This window comes from Nymphalis io, chromosome 15 (assembly GCF_905147045.1).
Source record: "Nymphalis io chromosome 15, ilAglIoxx1.1, whole genome shotgun sequence".
Taxonomy (NCBI): Eukaryota; Metazoa; Arthropoda; class Insecta; order Lepidoptera; family Nymphalidae; genus Nymphalis; species Nymphalis io.
The window spans coordinates 11,626,815-11,646,012 of NC_065902.1; the positions used below are offsets into that span (position 1 = coordinate 11,626,815).

Sequence of the window (19,198 nt, forward strand, 5' to 3'; positions counted from 1 at the left end):
GCGTCATTTAACTCAATTTACAAAAAAAAAATTCTTAAAATGACAAGGAAAACAGATATTTATTATTATTTTGTTCTAGTACCGTCTAGTACCGTGTTGGCCAGTGTTTTTCGTATTGCTGTTAAAAAACACACCAATGAGTTTGTCCATATAAATATAATATCTATGGGTTGAGGCGACGAAATACGTAACACTATATAAATACTTACGGCCTCACTTATAAACGTTGCTTAGCTGCTGTTCAGTTAAATACTGTGTTCCTTTCTGTCATTATTGATTTGACATTTGAAAGAAGAAGTCAAGAAGGTATTGTTTAAGTAATCACCCGATAAACGACGCTTACAAATAAGAAAGAACGTTACTAGGTCGTCAATTGGGATCTGTTAAAAACATTATGTCGTAATTGTTTATAGAGTAAATTTATTTTTTACATTTTCCTTACATATGATACAAATTTAATTTTGAATACAATCGAATATGTAATAAATAATTGTAATATAGACAGCGGTAATAAAACAATTTCTCATTCTGTCACGTTTTTTAAATACAATTCGTATTACGACTATTATGGGAGCTACTTAGGGAAATTTGTTTTTTTTTCTTGTATATTAACAATTTAAAACACTTTATAATTCATTCTTATATGGAAGCCTTTAGCATTTCTTGCTTTTTGTCTTTGTATAATACTTCTTTAACTGTTTAAAGAAGCTATATTTTATAATATTGGTTATATAGTAAGAGCATTATTTGTGTTGAAAAAGGCCCGAGCTTTTTTTATTTTAATAACCAAGCAGATGCTAATGAGCAAGAAAAATAATTTATTGTTAATACGAAAGTAAATATATATCAGTTTGTTTGTTACATTGTCACGACTAAGCCACCTAACCGCTCGTAATGGAATTTGAAATAGTACAACTTTAATATGGGCTATAAACAATATGGGTGTATTTATTTTAGAAGTTTAATAACATTACAAATTCATTTTTAACCGTATTTTATTCCCTAATTAGTACAATGTACTAGCACTTATCAATGCTTATAATAATATTAAAATAGTTTCAGGGACTTACCATGTAAGTCGGCTAGTAGCTCATCGTTACTAATATTATAAATGCGAACTGTCCTCTTAAATACTCAATCGATCATTATAAAATTTCGCATACACGTTGTCAGAGGTATCGAAGGGATATATGATACTTATCATTTGAGATACACTGATGCGCTAAAAATAAAGCCTTAAAGCCGCTTAAAGCATTAATTATACATATTCATACCTTTATTAGGTTCTCCTGTTGTCTAGTATTTTTAGTCAACATTTGCAAATGAAATTTAAGCAACTTACACTTTTTAGAGAAATTTTGAAAGTGTATAAAACACTTATGCATAAAATTTAAATAATATTGATATTAATAATTTATAATGTCTGTTATTATTGACATTAAAATGGTAACATTAACTTAATGACATAATAGGACAAGCGTAACGGGACCGAGCAATAAAGCAATAAAAATAACGTGAGCTATTTCGAATGAAATTTATTTAAATATAATGTCAGTTATCTCCATAAAATAACAATTGTTCAACTCTAAGTTGAATCGATACATGGTAATATCGAACGTTAGGTATAACTAAAGTACACCTCTTATTTTTTAGTATATATTTTTAAATATAATATCTATGGTTCGTTTTTGTTTTAGCAAGTGTGTGATCAAGGCGGAAAATATTCTGCCAACGTCACGCAAAATGGATATTTTTAAGTTTTAATATGAGTACTATACTTAGTGCTCTACCACTTTGGGCAAAGCCGTCTGGGAAGGTACTACTTATTCTACCGTTGGTTAATGTTTAAAGTGCTAATGTTTATGAGCGGCGGTGACCGCTGACCATGAAGTGGCCCATCAGCCAGTCTGTATTATTATTTTATTTCAGTATGTATGCGTGACTAGATTATTATACAAGCTATTACAATTTGTCTCCTAAGATATATAAGTAACATTAACCTTAAATAATATTATTAATATATAAAATGTATTTAAAAGCACTTATAAAATGTTGACTTGTATTTTATCTTTATTTATTTTATTACTATATATCATAGTGTAATATAGAAATAACCTCAAAATTAATTTACCTATCTATTTTAATAATAATCTTTTCATACCTTTTTTTATCTATAATCTCAAGTCTTAATTTGGTCATAACGAAACAAAAAACCTATAATGGATAACCATGGAATAAAATTCTGTAAATTTTTAATTACAACGTTTTTTTTTTTAAAGACATGTCGCGTGACCTGTTGACACAAACCGCAACGCGCGTGGATCATAGCGGTGAAAGATATTGCGTAATAATACATTTAACACCTGAAAATGTGAATACATTTTTGAGCTATCAACTGTACTTTGAGAGTATTTTATAACCGTACTAAGAATTCCGAAAATATGGTAATTTTTGTGTTATATATATGGTATTTTTACGATTCGATTCAGGGGATTGTTTTTTCTATGTACGATGATATATTGGGAAAATTTTCCTTTGGAAAATGAAAGTCGAAGATTGTGCTCTATGGCGTGCGAGGAGTATTCGCTGATTTTTAATGACTCCACAGATTAAATTAAGCGCTTCGTACGCTTGTTTAATTTGATTATTATATTTTTTTAAATAGCCGTAACTTATTTTACGAGAGAAAGTTATAAATAATGTACATTAAAAGCATCATTACTAGTATTATAAATTGCAAAAGTAATTTCGTTTGTTTGTTAAGTTTTCAGGTGTTAACTACTCGACCGATTATTATTAAATTTTGTTAAATTAACGTTGTCAGTACATATAGTATATTATTACATACTATATATATAATAACAGCCTGTGAATGTGCTACTGCTGGGCTAAGGCCTCCTCTCCCTTTTTGAGAAGAAGGTATGGAGGTTATTCCACCACGCTGCTCCTATGCGGTTTGGTGGAATACACATGTGGCAGAATTGCATTTAAATTAGACACATGCAGGACATGAATATGAATGAATTTTGCGTAGAATCAATATCGTAACCAATGAGGTCAATCCGAGGTGCGATTATTGCAAGTTGAAATACTGTATGTGTTAAGACTTAGTATAACTCGTACTAGTGTAATTTCAAAAAAATACGGAGATTGATAAATATCAAATTCGTGGAGCAAAATGTACGTGAGTTAATATCTTTTGAAGATACACCTATTAAATACGTAGGTACTTTATTGTTCACGTCGTGGTAAGTGTTTTACGAACTAATATTTAACTCCCGGATTTGGTAGCGCTGTTTGTATTAGAGTTAAGTCGAAAACATCGCACTTGGTACGACCGATAAAAAAACAATCGAATCCACGTGATGTCAGAGCGAGATAGCAAATAACTATATAATTATACATCATTTCATACGAAGAACATGAAAGTCATCGTAAAAAATTAAACAGTTGCGTTGACCGCACAATGTACGCTACATGCGTTGCGGTTACGTCACGTTGGAACCCGTACAAAACTGCTGGTCTGCGGTCACCGGGTACAGGTCAAAGTGCAAATAGTTGCCACGACACAATGACGGTATTGAAAACTACAAACCTGTGTGATTCGAACTTTAAAAGGCTATTTTTGAAGCGTGTTTATTTAGCCATGCAACGGATTTGCAGTGAACATTCGCGTGTTTGATAATGATAAAAATAGAATAACGGAATGAAAAAATAATAATTATTAGTTGTTCTTTTTTCAAATATACTTTTTTTATTGTAAAATATTAGACACGGAGTCGTTGGTTTTTTGCATTTATGCAGAACTAGGTCTTATTGAACGAGAGGGCTTTTAGAAATTTTTATTCTGAAAATCGATTTTATTTGATTTACTGACAATTACTTACACTAAAACATAAGTATAAAAACTTAGTTCAACATTGCGATGATGTAGAGATTTATATGGAATATAATGATAAAATAAAACAATTAGGATAAAATACAACAAAACAGGGAGTTTTTCATATTAAAACGAAATTATATTGATAAAAAAATATAATTATCATTCACCCTTTGACAATAAAATAAGAATGTTTTTTTTTTTACTAAAGACGCAGGGATTACACGATTTGCATAATTTTTTCAAAACATATGTAACGAGTAAAAGAAAAATATCAACAATTACGCTATTATAAGGACCTTAATAGTCTTGGAATAGGGAAATTCACCCCAAGCACAGGGGTTTAATTTTGGTAAATTACAACGGTTACAATACGTTCTTTATTCAATTCCTCACAAAAATAAACCTTTGTTAAACTTCGGACAATTTCTACTAATTTACAATGGTTACGATACATTCTCGATTCTATTTCGATCCGATTTAGACCGAACCGCAAATTAATTGCTCAGTAAGAATAGGAAAACGGTTAAACGGATAGGAGAACGATTAACTTTCGATTCGATTGCGATAAAGTGTCAATTTTTTAGTAGATTTGGTCCCCACTTCGACGTAAAGGTCCATCTGGGAGTTATTGTTTCTTGTATATTATGTATGGCCAGATTGGGGCCAGGCATCCTGCCTCCATCCTTCATGGTCGCGGCGGTCATTCTCAATGAAGAATGAAAACAACGCAGGAGTTATAATAGTATTAAAGAGTATGCGCAAGCAGCTCTCTATTGCCTCAATCTCAAATACCGATAGACAATACGATCAATTATTTTGAAATAGAATTAATATGAAACTAACAAGCATTAAATTAAATTTAAGTGCTTTAAGCCTGTACAATCCTGTTCCTACAGATTAACTCGACTGTATCTACGATTTGGCGAAAATAAAACTGAGCAAATTCGATTACTCGATATAATTAGCAATCGATACAGCCCTAATAAAAACTTTAATTATATTTTGTTTTATAGTAACGCAACAACCAAGAATGCAGCCATTAATGTGTAATTAAGAACATGTTTTAAATTAACAAATCTTGTTCATTTAGTTTATTGCTCGCTATCTCTATCTCCCGCTTATGTAAGATTAATATTACTTTTTATTTTTAATATGTATATAAATTAATGTATTTAATAAAAATTATAAACAATATATAACAAAATTGCAAGTGTCGTTAGTAACCGCAAGCCGAATGTGTTGTGGTTGCGATGCATCTCTTTGAGTCTGCGTTCTTAGCGGTCTGCGGTCGATGGACAGCGCTTTAAGCTGCAAATTCCACTATTGATGGTATTTTAAGTTATAGTTGAAAATTTATGCCATTTATTGAATTGGTTGTAAATTATTCTTAGTTAATAATAAGAAAAATAGTAAATATGATATTAATCTTTTATTATTTGAGTTTTTTTATCGATAATACAAAAGAAATTGACACAGTCAGTAACATAACACGCTGCATCATTTTCATGAATGAATGAATGAAACTAAGAAAAATGAATGAAACGATTTTGGCGTAATGCCAATGTAGTAAAGACCTAGATTCTAAACACAATTGGTTCAGACAAATGAGTTTTTGATTCCTGACCCAAAATACAATTCGTTTCAATCAGGATTCGATGGTTGAAGATGATCAGTCAAAATGACATTAACTGACAAATGTTGTCATATTTGACAGGACTTTATATTTGTTTGCGCGGGAATGAGTAATTCCTTCTTTATATTTTTTAAAACAGAATCAACGCAATTGACGATATAATCTGTGTTCAATGGTCACAAATTAAGTCATTAAAATTCAAATTGAGTCATAGACTATTTCGGTAAAAATTAATCGTAAATTTTGCTATCGTTAATTGCGTTGCACGTAAAACATACATGTATGTATTTGAATAATTGCTGATAACACGATCGAGGTTTTGTAACAATTGAAATAACTGATATAAAAATATCGATAATCGGAGTAATATTCGATTTTAATGAGCGAATCATATTCAGGTCCCTGGAATTATACCATTTATATAACATAAGCTATAAAGCCATTCATTTATACTACATTGTTTTTTTTTATTATAATCGACTAGTAACAATCTATAATTTTATCTGTATTAAAGCGCTGTTTTTAAAAACCGAATCGTCTGAGATACGGCAATCGTTCAATAAACTAAACTCGAAGTACAACTCAATATTATAACGATAAACTTTTCAAACGATGTATCTTTCGTTAAACTATAAAACTATACGGCAGAAATGAAATATTTCTCAATAATTTTCACATTGATGGTCCGTCGGTGCACAATGGAGCCGCGCTGTCTGACGCGGTCGTCGACCCCTCCCCCCGCGAGGCAACAATACCATGTTTAAAACCTTTCATATTGCACTAAAGACGTTTTAACTTAGTACTTAAGTGAATGTCACGTCTGGATGCTATTATGTAAAGAATAAAGTAAGTCTATTGAAGAGATTTTTCCGCCATACGTACATACATACCATATATACCGTATTTTATAGCTATAAAATGAAGGCTATGAGAGCCTACGATAAAATAATATCAATAATGTTTGATAAATTATTCATCCAAATCGGTGTTGCCGAAAAACATATTTCTGGCACTGATTTAAAATTATTTTCTTATAATAACCTTTTTTGTTTAAACTTCTCAAAACAAACAAGCAATAAACCTAAATCTCAATGTTATTAATTTTTGTTTATGTCTAAAAATAATCTTGCATTTTATTTCTATAGAAAAATATAGGAAAATAATTGACTGGAAGGCTAATCCGTTATATTGTACTAACAAGCCATCATTTTAAGTCATTGTAGAGCGTGAAGTGAATTTCAAAAACCAATTATGCACGTGAATAGCACATAGGTGTTCATTTATTTCATTTGAACCCATAAATTTAGTTGAATACACGGGTTCATTCTAAATAGGGTTGCGCTTTGTAACATTCCACATGAAAAGCCAAGAAGATCGAAAGGATAGAACAGGTGGATTTTACCTGATTATCACAGGTTATCGACAGGAAATCTACATGTATCGGGTGAAATTCTGTCGCATATATATGTGGAGTCATTCTTTTTAAGGAGGAATGTTTTTGTCCGGTTGTAGGATATATCCTTAGTGGTCCCTACCATCCTTAATTTATGCAAGCCCGTCTGGGTACCAACAACTCATCACACATTCTACCACCAAACAATAATACTTATTATTGTTGTGCTCGTGTTAGATGGGTGAGTGAACCAGTGTAAGGCACAAGGGACATACAATATTAGTTTCCATTGTTGGAATGGTTACTTCTAACGGTCACAGCATATTTGGCCATTGGTAACATACCATCAGGTGGATCCATTGGCCCGTCTGCTTACTTATATAATAAATAAAAAACAGTCGATTTAGCTAAATGTTATAGATATATAGGTATTATCCACAGTATCACACGCAAATGTTAGGTAATAGGTATATGAGTTAAGTGTCGTGTATGGTATTGATTGGAGGATCAAAGATCAAAGCGTAATAAGTTTTTCGATTAATACACAATAGCAATTGCACTGACAGTTACTGAGTAAAACTTTAATAAATAAATGAAGACTTTATAGTGCTCAAAAACACTTGCGAATATGTGTCATACTAGGAAGAAACAAAAAAATATATATTTTTAAGCTGGGCAGACAAGCTTAGGTCCTTCGATAGGAACTTTTAATTCCATAGATTAAATAAAATTATCTCCATACATTCTTAGGTTTTCGCGATTAATAAACAATTAAATAAGTTTATTTTACACATATTACAATCTCGTTAATAAAAACGACAATTTTTTCAGCTGTCAGGAGTTAAAAAAAAATAATCACCGTTATTTTATAAAATTGAATGAGTTATTTAATATAAACAAAATTATTTCAGTATGCCTTTATAGATTATAAATGACTTTAATGAATAAACTCATGTTGAATTTAACGAATACAAGAAAATTCAAAGATTTCGCCTTAACTGTAAATGTTGAGTTACTATAACTGTATTTAAAGATTGCGTCCATTAAATATGCTGAGATATGAATTGCGATACGAGATTGAGATAACTCGTATTAATGTTTCGAACGAGGAAAAGATCGTTGAGAGATATCACGTGAAGGCTTTCAAAAAGATTATTACGATTGTTAACTTGTAATTGTAATTTGTTGTTATTAATGTCAGAATTTCAATTCGTAATAACGAATTTAAGGGATAATATTCCTTATATAAGCGAGGATTAGAAAGGATTGTGTGTGCAACTTGATGTGACATGAGGCACAATTTCTCAGCCACGCTGCGCTGCACAACGTAACCTTGAACTGTCTGCATACGTAAAACAAGTCAGACGCATTATAATCTTTATAGCAAACGCTACGTGCTTTAACTTACAATGTTTGTATGCCATATTGATTAAATTTCATATAATATATATATAAATACACACACACATATATACATATACATATAAATACATATATGTAAATAATATGTAATAATGATGCTTTTTGTAACCGAACAATTAGATTTGTTTTTTTTTTGGGAATCCGGCAAATGTTCGTTCTGATCACCTTCATTCATAGACAAAAGGTCCTATGAATACAAACCGATTCTAACACAATGAGCTGCTAAGCATGGGTTCTAAAATGTTACGTCCTTTTCACCTGCAATTACAGTTGCACTCGCAATACAGCAGTACAGTGAACTCGTATTTGTCCCGGACGTAAAAACAAATGGCATCTTAACGCCCTGAGAATCTAATAGTCACCACCACCATCACGTATAGCCATGCTTTGTACAGTGTGTATTTCATTTTTATCTATATACTAGCTGCTCTGCGCGGTTGCCCTCGCGTTGCGTGTTGCTGCTCCCATAAGTCAATTGGGTTTGCGATGATTCTCAATGAGCTTAACGCAAAAAAAAAATCTTTCAAATCGAACTCGTAAAGTTTAGCGCGTTCAAAAAATAAACTCTTCAACTTTATATAATAGTATATATATTTATTATTTTGTCATAATCATTGCTATGCAGTTTTACATACATTTTTTAGATAAGAAGGACTTTTTTATTATAGGCTACCCGGTGGGAAGGGGTCACCACCGCCCAAACACATACTACGTAATTACAATATCAAGTGACATATTTGCCTTATGTAATTTATATAAAGAAAACGTATCACAGCTAGAAGAATATAGATCAGTTGCTTTTCAAAATATTTTATTAAGCAATGTTTGTTAATTGCTTAGGTCCAATCTTGCAATCTGAATAACGACTTCCTATTACCCCACGGAGTTGAAATTTTACATGGACTTGATTACAAATTATATATATATATATACATTTTTTATCAAACACTAAATGTGTTAGTATCGCTAAATATAGCCATTAGTGGAAACAGTCTCTAATGCATCACGTACCGAGGCCTAAGACTTAAAAACTAGGTTAATGTGAACTGTGGAACGAAATTGACGATAACTGTAGACAATTAGTGCTCAGCCATTTCACTATGCAATGTCTTGAAAGCTTATCTTAAATGATAGTTTTATAAAGTAAGTGTGAAATGCAATATTACATATAATGATATCTTTCTAGTACATTTCGCTAGGCGTAATATATATATATTAAACTTCTGAACCAATATTACATAAATGTTTCAATGGTGGTAGAGTTTTGTGCAAGCTCGTCTGGGTAGGTACCACCCACTTATCAGATATTCTACCGCAAAGCAGCAGTACTTTGTATTGTTGTGTTCCGGTCTGAAGGGTAAGCCAGTGTGATTACAGGCACAAGGGACATAACATCTCAGTTCCCAAGGTTGATGACCCATTGGCGATGTGAGCAATGGTTAACATTTTTTACAATGCCAATGTCTATGGGCGTTGGTGACCCATATGCTCGTCCGCCTTACTATTCTATAAAAGAAATGTTTTACCAAAAAACGCATGACGTTGTCGAGGTTTTATTTATGGTATATAATATTATTATACTACTTATAAAATAATTTTATATACTCAAACTTTCATCGCAACGCGTACGTTACGTTTTGCAGTTCCAGCTGTTATCAATTTAGACAATTGACGTGACAAGCGTAAGTTTCATCTCCTTGTATACATAAGTACTAGCTAATCTACCCGGCTTCGCACGCTTTGAGAAAAGAAAAAAATATTTTGTATAGGATTTGCGTAAAATTCTTGAGCGTCTACGTCGGGGAAGGAGTAACAAAAAGGATTAAAATTTAAATTATATTTTTACAACAAAAATAAGGTTACAATATAAATCACATTAAAATATAACCTTATATAATTTTATATTATATTCTTTCAGTAAATTGTATGTACATAATTATATAAATACATAAATTTTAATGATGGCTCCAATTATAAATTATTTGTATTATTATTGTGTTACTTTTCGAAATACATTTTCAAAATAGAATTACGAAAGTGTTTCTAAGCGATTTCGACAAATTTATAATGAATAAGACCCTTTCTCGTAAACTTGTTCAATTGCCGTATCTGATTGCTTTATACTATACGACCCCTCCCAATGCACTTTGAAACTAAACAATAATTGCTAACACCGTAACCCTTAATGCCTATAACTTAAAGTGTATTTTTCATTAACACGGATACATGCTGATTTCGTCCTGTCCTACAAAACTCTCTGCAGTCCGGATGTAATTTATATCAATGTAATAGGGTTCAAAATTGCATATCAATGTCTGTAAGTGGTTTGGCGTTGCATTCCTGCATGGACGCATTCTTGACGGCTTCGAATCCACATTTTAATTGATAAAAACAGGGGTGAGCCCGTTTTGCTATAAATACACTTGTTAAGGTCGATGAGGGCCCATTGAAATAACTTTATTGACGAAAGAGCTGTCAAATTACACATAACCGCGAACGAGTGTGCCTAACACTCATTTACACTCTTTTTTTTGGTGAGGTATCGTTATTGATTTTTTTAAAAGTTTTTGGTTATATTTAGTCACGAAATTTTTAATATCCTGCGACATTATTCACACCAGGCCATCAGATCCCAAGCTAAGCAGAGCTTGTACTACAGAAACCTGACAACTGATATACTACATATACTACTTTTGTTTTGTAAACACATGCTTATATAGATAATTACACCCACACTCAGGACAAACAGACATGTCTGTCCTGGGTGGGAATCGAACCCACAACCTTCGGCGTGAAAGGCAAGTATCTACCAACCACGCCAACCGGCCCGTCATAAAAATAAATAAAATAAGTAAATAATTATAAAATAATACTCAATACAATTTTACGTTAAATTATTTTGTTAAAATTTATTAATATTTAACATTGTTAGAAAAACCGCCTGCAATTAGCAAATCGATAACTACAAGTCTTTGGAACGATGTTAAAGAAAGTGTATATAACATTGATCGTGGATTCAATTTTTTTTTTTTCGTTTACATGTGTATTCTATGAACGGCCAGTACGTTTGTTAGGGTACCGGGTAACATCAGCAAACCGGTATCGGGAACCCGTATAGCTAACCTTGACTGCACTGGAATACATGCATTATACATGCTTCTACGTACAAACACCACTTACATACTAATACATCAGAACATTGCTTGTAACATTAGAGTCATGAGATTAATCGCTTGAGTTTATTTTCTTATAAGAACACTATTTAATCTGTGCATTATATGTTTGCATTGGAAATACAAAACCTTTTTTAACGAAATCCATTTTTAAATTCAATTCAAGTCCAAAATAAAAGAATAAAATATTCGTAGTTGGTATTTAGGATGTCGTTTTTCTCACGGAACTATTTTCGTACGGAAATATTTTATCAGACATATTTATTATAAAACTATTATGTTTATTTTAAAGAATTAAATACAGATAAAAAACTTAAAAATTAGTACGCTAAAATTAATCCATCATCCTTAAAACATCAACATTCTATATTATAATGCATCGATGTATATATATGTTATATATCAAATTAACGCTTGGGCGGATTTAATTAAATTACGTATTATTAGATTCTATGGTGATGTTGGCAACACGGAACGGCGTTACACATACAATATGGCGGAGCAGGAATTTATCAACAAAAATTGTATTTAAGGTTTAGTACACGATATAGCAGCAATAGTTCCCACATTAAGGAAATATGTAAAGATTGTATTAAAATATATAATAAAACATAACAAATAAACAGATTACGCATTCCTAGTTTATATAAAAACCTATTTAAAAGTGCTTGTTATATCCTCCATTTAGAGCTTAAATTTTAAATTAAGTAAACTTTATTCTGATTGACAACCATTTCAACTCCCTAATCATAACTCAGTCTTGTCGAAATGGCACAGACTAACAAAACATTCAAAAGTAAAAACATTTTATTTAAATAAAGGTTTTATATATAAAAAAAGTCTTATCTATAGTGTTGACCGTTGAGGCGTTTGTACAGAACCAATACTAAGTGTATAATCAGCTCATGCTCAAAAAGAAAATGCATTGTCTATGGAACTGAATCAACGCTTTTCAACTCCGTGGGATAACAGGAAGACATTTGGTTACAATTCTAGTTAAAAGATTTAACCTAAACAAACTAACAAACATTGCAAGCTAAACAAAAGCTTATAATAATAATAATTAGGCTAACTCTATTCCTATATGCTTTTTAAATACGATTAAAATTTTCTCAACCCCTTTCTGAGTGGCTTCCTTTATTTACGAACTGTCCTAACTGTTATTAATATTTCCTTATTTTAGTGCCTTTTTATATTTAGGCTTTGAATTAAGGAAAATATAATACGCCTTTAAGCAGGTTAAAATGGTGTTCGATTTAAAAAAAAAATGCTTCGTATTTATCAATAGCATCTCAATAGCATACTGTCTGCTATTGTTATTGCGTGATGACAGGCATCTGTTTTATAGATAAACGAAGTAACTGAGCTGGAAACAGAATCTAGTTAAATGGTAATTATATTTATATTTAATTAAAAATAATTAAATCAAAACTCACGCTATACTTAAAGTGGAATTCGAAATACAAAAAATACTTAATTATTAATTTATAATATTTTATCTGCATTATAATATAAATGAATAATGTTTTTTGAATGTCGTTTTTTTGGCTAGATTTGCTGATTAGTTATCGGACGCATAGCAAGGTAGTTCTTTAGGTGAAAACCCAATAACTTTTAATTTTGTCTTTTCATAATTATTTAATATTATTTCCTTAATATTTCTCAGCCAAAAATTAGAAACTAAAAGAAATTTCGCTGAATAATGTGATAAGTCTCTTTTTTATTGGAAGGAACAGATTAGTTTTAGAATTATAATAATATCTGTAAATTAATATGGATTCAATTTAAATATATAATTGATAAGCATAAAGTTTGATTTATATTATCGTTAACTTTAAGACGTCCTTTGCCGCCATGTATTGCATGTATTTATAATCTGTGCCTTATGACACAACGGTAATAAAAACTTTTATCACTTAAACACATTCATCCGAGCTGGAAACGTTCGAAATTCAAAAAAAAATCGCTCGTACGGCATGAATGAATCGCGTGTACCGTAGCGACAGTGACCTTGCTGCACCGCTCCCCGCACGCAAATTATTGAACGTCGGGCTCCGCTGCACTTCCGTCGGCAGCCCTTGTTTGTCATTTCGGTGTGTCTCTATTAATGTTTTTTGTTGCATTGTTATAACCTAAATGCAGTCAAGGAGTTTACACTGTTTTGGCTGTCATCAAAATGAAGAAGGTTTTTTATTTGGCTTTGGTTTTTATAAACATTATCACATACAATCATAGTTTCGTGTATTAAAGCATATTATATAAACCATCTGTTTTCCGCCATAAAACAAAAACCATTTTTTCTTTCGTAAATAAACCTATTGCACATGCTGATTGTTTTTTTTGTGTATAATTAGATATTATATATAATATTATTATAAAATTGTTTTGATGTACTTATACTATGTTGTTTTATAACTATTACATAATTTTTACAAGATTGGAGGCCAATCTGCGCAAGCATTGCGTTGGCCAACTGCAAAGGCTACTTATATATTATTGGAAAAAGTCTTCAAAAAGAAATCATGAGAAATCCTTCATGTGTATGTAATTATAAGCAGCGGTAGAGCATGGCGAAAAAACTCCGTTGGTTTAATTATCCTTAACTGAAGTGTTTTTGTTCAAAAATGAAAGTTAGTAAATTAGTAAATTTTAAATTAAATTTTTCCTTTGTTCATTGAAATATACAACGTATAATTCCCGAATACAATTTTTATGTACCGTCTTATCATCTTGAGAACGATGGTCCATATGAAATATGATCTATGAAACATATATATAATAAAACTAGATAACCACGGTCCATCTTTGCCCAAAAAAAATATAAGAATAAAAAAAATAAAAACTAAAAACAGCGCCATCTATCGGATCGCTAGCATAGCTATGAATCATCGCTTCTACAAAACAAATATGTACATTGTGTGAATGTGGCTTCAATTGGACAAGTCGTTCATAAATTAAACGATCACTAGCAGATGCACCAACGATCGTATTATTTATATATCGCTTATGTACGATTTAGTAGTATATGTATGTAGCAAAAGATACATTTATATCTACTAGCTATCCGGGAAAGACGGCAAGAGCAACATAAGCACTAACTAATATATATTTTTTTTCCGATATCAACAATCATCGTACTGTATCATCCATTTTACAGAAAATCTTTAATGAATTATACTTATATCCAAACGTGCCTAAGCCGTCCTCATGAATAACCGTCCATTGGTAAAAACCGTATGAAAAGCCATTCGTTTTAGAATTTGTCGCGTTCGGAAAATAATACAGATAAACTCGGCGACATTATTATAATACACAATGATACTAATACTATAATAAAGCAGTCGGATTAGAAAAAATATTTTCGCATTTGATAGCCCAATTTTGAGGAAGGTATCATCACGCTACGGCGTATGGGTGCTGAGCAGGAACGTTTAACGAGAGTAAAACCGCGGAGCAGCTACTTTATTGTAAAAGTAATATAAATTGCATTTAATTTTATTACATTTCATGGAGCTTTATTATCAACGTTATTTATATACGATGTTATGTTTTAAGCATAAACTTGGCGGTTATTAGAAGCGACAATTTAAAAGCAACAAACCTTTAATTAATTTTGTAGCGTTCAAAAGCAATATTGTTTTTTTTTTAAGAATCAGTGTAAACAACATGTAGTTATTGTTTTTTTTACAATCATTGTATTGTGTATGCCAGTTTTTTTTTTATTTGAGTTCAAAAAAGGGGGAGTTAAATGTCTGACGCGAGTATTTTTGCGATTTGAATGATTCGTCGTCCCATATTTCGTCCCGGGTACCTGATAAATACCGTTCTTCAGAAAATCGGATAATCCATTAGACTGGATTTTGATTTTGCTTCGCTTTTCATAGGTTTTCATTACCTTATACAATTGCAATGTGACATCCGATTTCGATTACATAAATTTTGTTGTATGAATAGATATTTGTATTTAGAAAGACTTTTACAAGTCCGAAGCATCAAACGCTACCGTCGGTTCGGAATGTTCCGAGAAGACCCGGCAAGAAACTCAGTTGATATTCTTTTTTTTTTAAGTAAAAATTACATAAAATTAGTTAATTCATACATTATATCCAGCTATAATTCAATCCAAGCATATCATTTTGTCAGATATATATTCAGAAACAGAGTAATAGGCTTTACTAATAAGATTATTTATAATAATTATTTGAAGGCTGTTTAGCGGCAACTGCAAGCGGTTTAGACTGTGGAATGATATTAAATTTATTCTTGATTTTACTTGATAGAACATTAAGTTATAGTCGTAGTTAATCGATAAGAAGATTAAGAGGTGGTTTAAAGGACAGCGCAACTTCACATAGAGACTTATCCTGAAAATGACCTACTTAATATACTCAAGTTACCCGTCCTAAGCCTTGTCCTGAGACTACTAAGGGTACTTGTGAATGTGAAATTCGTTTCAGGTCGTGATGTAATTAATCTATTTTCATGACCTTTTTGTCAACGAGGGTCTGCCAGTCAAGACATTAGTATGTTGGAGTTTGGTGCCTCCTATATGAGCTATGTCCTGATTTTTATAAACATGATAAAATCTACTGATTTAGACTATGGTGGCCATAAATAAACCAGCGTTCTATGCAGGGCGCAACATAGTGCACTGATTTGTGCGCAAACACAAATGCACTTTATTTCTTCTCTCATTATCCAATGAGAAATCCGGCATGATAGCAACTTAAATACTTTTCGAGTAAACAGCTGAGAATATATCGATAGAAAAACCGATTAACTGTTTATTAGCTCGACTGCGGCTTTGAACCTAGGACCTCGAGATCTACGGCCTCACAAACTAGCCAATAGACCAAGCGTTTAGTACTTTTTCTGTGAACGTAATAGTTGTTATCTTTATTATTATTAACTATCGAGCATTCCCAGATACGTTTCGAGAATTGGACGACGGGATTTCGACGAGTCCGCTTCATAACGAATGAATGTGAACTCGGAGCCTTCCAATCATGTCAGGCATTCTTTAATCAATAACATTCCTGAAACCAGATTAATTAATACTCTTTTAAATATTTACCAGTAATTTAGTACTTACTACTATTAACGAGGATCATAACTTTCTATGTATAAAAGTGGATTTTTAATTAATAGACCATGAAACTTGACATTTATGTATTTTTTGTAGGAGATTTTAGGCTTAATATAAATGAGACATTTTTGTCTATACGGAAACAATATATAAGTAATTTCTTCAACAAGAACGAAATCGCCAAATCGCTGATCCACAGATAAAACATGTAACATAAAGAAATATAACACGACCTCCTTTACTGTTTTAGAATTGATGCGAACACTTAATCCGACGCTAATCTTCTGATGTTCAGAATTAATTTAACTTAACCACATTGCTAGTCGGATTACAGCGAAATACTTAACTTAATTTCATTTTAACTTAAGACACCGGGATACCTGGATTTATTTATAATTTTTATAATTAAATTTTCGTTATTATATTATGTAGCTGTATTTTTTGAAATTTCGTTATTAATTATTTACATTCAAAGTATTTTTAAACGAAATTCTTTATATGTTTATCTATTACATAATTATATAAACCTCGAGGAACTGATGTGAAGACAGTACAAAAATGAATCGTCTTATGCTTGAATGTTAACGCAAGATCACAAAGATACCTTCATAAATATGTCATACGAAATTATGCCACATCGCGAAAACGCGGTGGGCCGTGGCAAGTGGACTGTAGTAGTGAGCGTTTTCTTTAAAAAGAGGGGAAGCAATTGCTATCCGTGGAACATTTACGATTTAGATATTTAATTGTGGTAAAAATTTACCATTTTTATTTATCTTTAATACCACATCATTACGTAGATAATTTGATATAACAGTGGAGGACAGGAGGAACCAATATTAAAATGAAAGCAAGCGAAATATTTGTCACAGATATAATATAATAATTACGTATGACTGTTTTTTTCTAATTTAAAAGTAAAAAGGGCAATTTAGTTTTAGTAATATTTTTTTAATAAATTTATTATATTGCTTTTACTGTTTTTAAAGTTATTTTAGAATATAGTATCAATGTAGAATGTACTAGTGAAGATAAATTTTCAGAATCTATTCTAAATTCTTGGGCCATTATGTTACCTTAGTACTTGCACTATTGTGGTAGGTATACTAGAGGGGCAAAATATTATAGACAATATAAGCAATTCATTAAATATATATAGAATGGTTGTACAGATTTTTCTGAAATTATAAAAAATATTAGTTTTTTACAAGATAGCGGAAAACACCTGCGTTTTTTTTTAAATTGTATTTTTCCATTGTATACCGCACCGCACCTAACAACAGACAGCTTATATAAATCCAGGCAAGTTTGTCTGGCCAGACAGATGACAGAATAAACTTATTTAGAAGGCATTGTATGTGGACACAATTGTTGGATAACTTGGAACAACAAAGAAATGTTTTTGAAAGTTATTCTGTTCAAATGATTTAAAGAGCTTCTTGATTAAGTTTTTAAATGTAAAATTAAAAACATCAAAGTACATTAGTTAGAAGACTTCGAAATCCAGACTTCTGATATACTTTTTTAATTATGTAATGAACTTGTCAAAAAACGTGACTTTTCCGGGGAGTTGAAAAACTCTAAACTCGAAAACTGCGACGTTTCTTATAATTTTGAGGAAATTGTATACAGGATATATATATTTTTATTTTTACAGTACTGGATATATATATATTTTTACCTGATGTTAAGTGGTCACTATCGTCCATGGACTTTGACATTTTAAGAAATATTAACTATCTCTTACATTGCCAATGCGTCACCAATACACTGACTCACTCACCCTTCAAACCGGAACACAACAATACTAAGTATTACTGTTTTGCAGTGTACCTACCCAGAGGGCTTGCCCAGAGTCCTACGCAGAGGGCTTGCCCAGAGTCCTACCACGAAGTAAAAATAACGTAAACATATACGAACACTGTTTAAATAAACTGTATCTCTCACCATAATTCAGAGTGCTGTAAAGACCTAGGTCTTTTTCATAACTTCAGAACATCCTAGACAGCAGTCAATGTCCTGAATATACAAAACAGTAGGCTATTTTAATAGAGTATTTCTATATTTTGTCCTAAGGATACATAAGGGGAGTTGATCTTTATCTGCGCTATATTTGGTGCAGATACCAATAAAGATACCATGTCTTGATACTATCGCGTGTGAGACGTCGTCTTTACTATAATATTGTTTCTTTCATCTAAAATATCCTATTGTATGGAAATAAAGACTTGACGGTGCTTATCTGGAAATAAAGTTTCATGTTTAGACAGTCCAATTCGATTAGAAAGTTCTTTAATAAATGATAAGAACTGGCCATGAAATTAAAAACAAATGCATATTTAAAATATATTTCTTTTTTTGAAAAATTATAAACGTTTTTGTTGTTATTTTTTATAAAATTGAAGCGTTCTAATAAGTTGATTAAATATGAAGAGTAGCGGGTTTGAAATTAAATAATAAATTTTATAGCGACATAACTCGAAGAAAACGCACGTAACTGATTTTGCAATTCGAAAATCGAACACTTAGATATATTTAGTAGATTTCTATCTCGGTTAAACTAAGTACCTTATCTTATCTCCATTTTATTAAGAACGGTTTTGTTTGA

General features: G+C 31.4%; 2 protein-coding genes and 1 non-coding gene across 3 annotated transcripts in view; 1 reads left to right on the plus strand and 2 right to left on the minus strand.

Annotated features, from left to right (window-relative positions):
- LOC126773847 (UDP-xylose and UDP-N-acetylglucosamine transporter) overlaps nt 1-19,198 on the minus strand; it is a 276,550-nt gene that overhangs the window by 204,448 nt on the left and 52,904 nt on the right. The gene's annotated exons all lie outside the window — the stretch shown is intronic.
- LOC126773776 (uncharacterized) overlaps nt 1-19,198 on the minus strand; it is a 92,736-nt gene that overhangs the window by 36,546 nt on the left and 36,992 nt on the right. The gene's annotated exons all lie outside the window — the stretch shown is intronic.
- LOC126774074 (U4 spliceosomal RNA) lies at nt 3,023-3,163 on the plus strand. The gene has a single exon (XR_007669790.1). It is a non-coding gene; the product is annotated as a U4 spliceosomal RNA (small nuclear RNA).